The sequence below is a fragment of the Vicugna pacos genome, chromosome 31 (genome assembly GCF_048564905.1).
Source record: "Vicugna pacos chromosome 31, VicPac4, whole genome shotgun sequence".
Taxonomy (NCBI): Eukaryota; Metazoa; Chordata; class Mammalia; order Artiodactyla; family Camelidae; genus Vicugna; species Vicugna pacos.
This window is the reverse complement of record NC_133017.1, coordinates 26,173,493-26,176,604: the sequence shown is the minus strand read 5'-3', so window position 1 is coordinate 26,176,604 and position 3,112 is coordinate 26,173,493. Positions and strand designations below refer to the sequence as shown.

The 3,112-nt window shown below is 47.4% G+C and overlaps 1 pseudogene; it reads right to left on the bottom strand.

Moving 5' to 3' along the window:
- Positions 1-453: 453 nt before the first annotated feature.
- On the bottom strand, positions 454-2,867 carry LOC102538715 (TGF-beta-activated kinase 1 and MAP3K7-binding protein 2-like; annotated as a pseudogene).
- Positions 2,868-3,112: the final 245 nt, after the last annotated feature.

Genomic DNA, 3,112 nt, shown 5'->3' with positions numbered 1-3,112 from the left:
ATTGGCACCAAGCAGCAGCAAACCTTGTTCCTTGTTCCTTTCCTTCATGTTTGTAGTGTTTCACTAAAGCTTTAAAAAAAAAAAGAGCCATCGTTTTACTCTTTCCTCCTGTCAAAATTCAGTAGTGACATGCGGGGAAAAGGAACTGGGAACACCTAGGCATTAACATATTGAGAATCATCCATAACGGGCTGATGGTAACACTGTACATGGTTAGGCAGCCGGCAGCCAAGTCTTTCAGCAGATTACCTTTCATGTGATGAATTTCAACTGCCCATAACATTAGACTGAGGTTTTGTTAGCTCTGTGGGCTGACATTTAACATTAGCACAACACCATCTTGTCACACCTTCAATCTGACAAAATCCTATGTGGCAGTGAAACTTTCCCCTGATGACAGACTAGTTTCTTGAACTTCAATGTGGTTTCAGAGAAGATTCAGGGCCTCTTGGCTCAGAAATGCCTTGGCATCTCACACTGCTCACAACGGGTCAAGGCTGGATGGTTCAAAGAAGTACCTGCAGTGCAGTTCCACTGAGCTCCTCATCATCTTCTGTGTCTTGAGGCTTTGGTGTTTTGATGGTGGACCTTTGATCTCTGGGTTTTGGTGGCACAGGACCTACAAATCCAATATTGCCATAAAAGTTATGAATGATGCTGGGATTAAAATGTGGTCCTCAGGCTTGAAAAAGATCAATTTCTTCAGTTAAGCAGTCAATGTCAATCTGGAGTTTTCTGTTATAACTTCTCAACTGCTGCGTTCCTTCAAGTGAAGGTGTTTGGGATACGGAATTTGATCTTTTCAGACGCCTTTGAGCTAGATTATTTTCCATTTCACTGACCTCTGATTTTAGTTCATCCAGTTTTTCACTTTGAACCTCAAGTTCTCCTTGAAGTCGCTCCCTTCTGGCCTCCTGATGCACCAGTAGAGCGTGTGTGTAGGCAGCAGACTCGGATCTCACACGCAGCTTCCGCGCTTCACTTATTCTATCCACGTGTGCTGAAGTAGGGTCTGTGAGGTGCTCAATATTTTGTCTCTACACAATCATCAGGATGGTTTAGAAGATCTGTAAGTTCAAAGGTGGGGGACACCACCCCTGGTGACACTGCAGGGGGTTTTGTGGGAGAAACTGTTATTTTGAATGTATATTTGTATTAGGCTGAATGACCACCACTCAAGGAGAAGTTACAGAGTTATTGCCTATGCTCAACTTTTGCGAAGGTGTTGGTGAATAAAGGCAGGACCCACGCTCACTTGCCAGACATATTCCTGGCAGTAGCAGATCTCCAGAGTTTGTGGATGTAAAGAGGGTGTGTTACAGCAACCTGAATCCCATCAAGAGACCAAGCAACACTCGGAGGATTGGAGAACTCAGGTTTATTATGCCAGCGGGCCCAGAGGAGTTAACACTCCAAGCTCTGGACCCCGTCTGTAGGTTTACACAGGCTTTTGTAGGGTTTTAGGTTTCAATTAAGTTTGCATCATATGCAAATGAGGTGTTAGAAATGGACCAATCAGGAGTGAACTTTTGGGAACCAATGGAATTTTAGGGGTAAGTTTCATTTTCCTAGAAGCAAGCCATTTTACAGAAGCACAAAAGCAGGAAGGCAATGGCCCTGCCTGGGAGGTCTTGCTGGTCCCTCTGTGGGTTTTGCCCCTTCAGGTGGGCCGATTCCGCATGGCCTGTGGTGGCATTAGCTGAAATATAGGCCTTAGGTTGACTACGGGACTTTGCCTCATCAGTATCTGGGGGAGTAGCAGCTCTGTAAACAGTGGGCTGGTTTCTATTTAAGATCTGGCTGTTGACCAAAGAGGAACTGCTGGAGGTTCGAGGTCCAGAAGAACATAATTTTGCAGAACGTTTCTTTGTGGGGGTTCAAGTTTGATTTCAACCTGGATTTTTCAAGGTCCTGTTGAAGTATTCTGAATGTTCTATTGGCTATGGGCAGAAGACAGCGAGCTACCAGATGAGTGACTTGGTGGCTGTGGAGCAGCAGGTGAACTGCTGGGCATGTAGACATGAGAGGTCCGGTGGCCTTGCCGATTGGGCTGCTGGGCTGAGGTGTGTGGCAGAGGAGCAGATGCAGGGTATGTAGTCCAGGGACCAGGCTGTGAGGGTTGATAAACTCACTGAGCGTTCATAGGATTAAACTGCAGTACCCAGCCAGATGCTGTTGTGTCTCTCGAGTTGTACCACTAGGAGTTGTAATGTAGGGCCTGATGGAGATAAAATTGCCCTGTGGACTGTTACGTATACCATGTGCATGCAAAGATGTAGGCGTATTACCACCAGTCTGGATATTTGGGGCTAAAGTTACCATCATGGGATTAAATCTTGGAGTTTGTTGAGAAAGGTTAGATGTTCCTTCGCTGCCTAAGTGAAATCCAAGATGTGCTGCTGAATTTGAAGCACCAGATGGACTGGACGTTCCAGAGACACTGAGGCCTCGAGGAACTTGCGCTGGTGCCATCTGTGGCTCTGGCTGGAATAGTTCATTACTGGACTGACCACCTTGAAGTTGTCCGTCACTAATGCTGTGCCTTAGAGTCCTACTTCCATTCATTCTATTTCCTTCTCTTCGATGGCGGTAAACATTCTGTGACTGCAAGTCCAAGCTGAGAGAAGTCATGTGATTGCGTAGACCAGAAATTCCAGAATCATCGGGAAAATTCATGTCTCCTTCACGGCGAAGATACCTCGAACAAGAGAGATAGAGAGGGAGGGAGGGAGAGAACCGCACAGCAGGCATCCAGGTTATTCTTCTCCTGTAACACGCACCTGGATACAGCTTCAGGCCCTTCGGGGAACTTTTGTCAGAGGTCGTGTAAAAACCTGAAAGTCAATTTGGTGGCTTCCGTGGGCCATTCGTATACTTTCTGATCAGGATTCTTTGTACGGTAGGCGGTTCTAGGCCTTCGTGGAAACAGTTCTCGACTCTTCAGTCCAAGTGTTTTTCTTCACTGCCTCCCCCTCCCTCCTCCTCCTCCCCCCCTCCTCCTCGGCCTCCCACCTCCCACCTCCCTGCTCAGCGCTCCCTCCCTCCCCGCTCAGCCCCTCCAATCTGCTGGCTGAGGGGGGATGGAGGGGGTCGGGTTGAGTATCCTGTGACT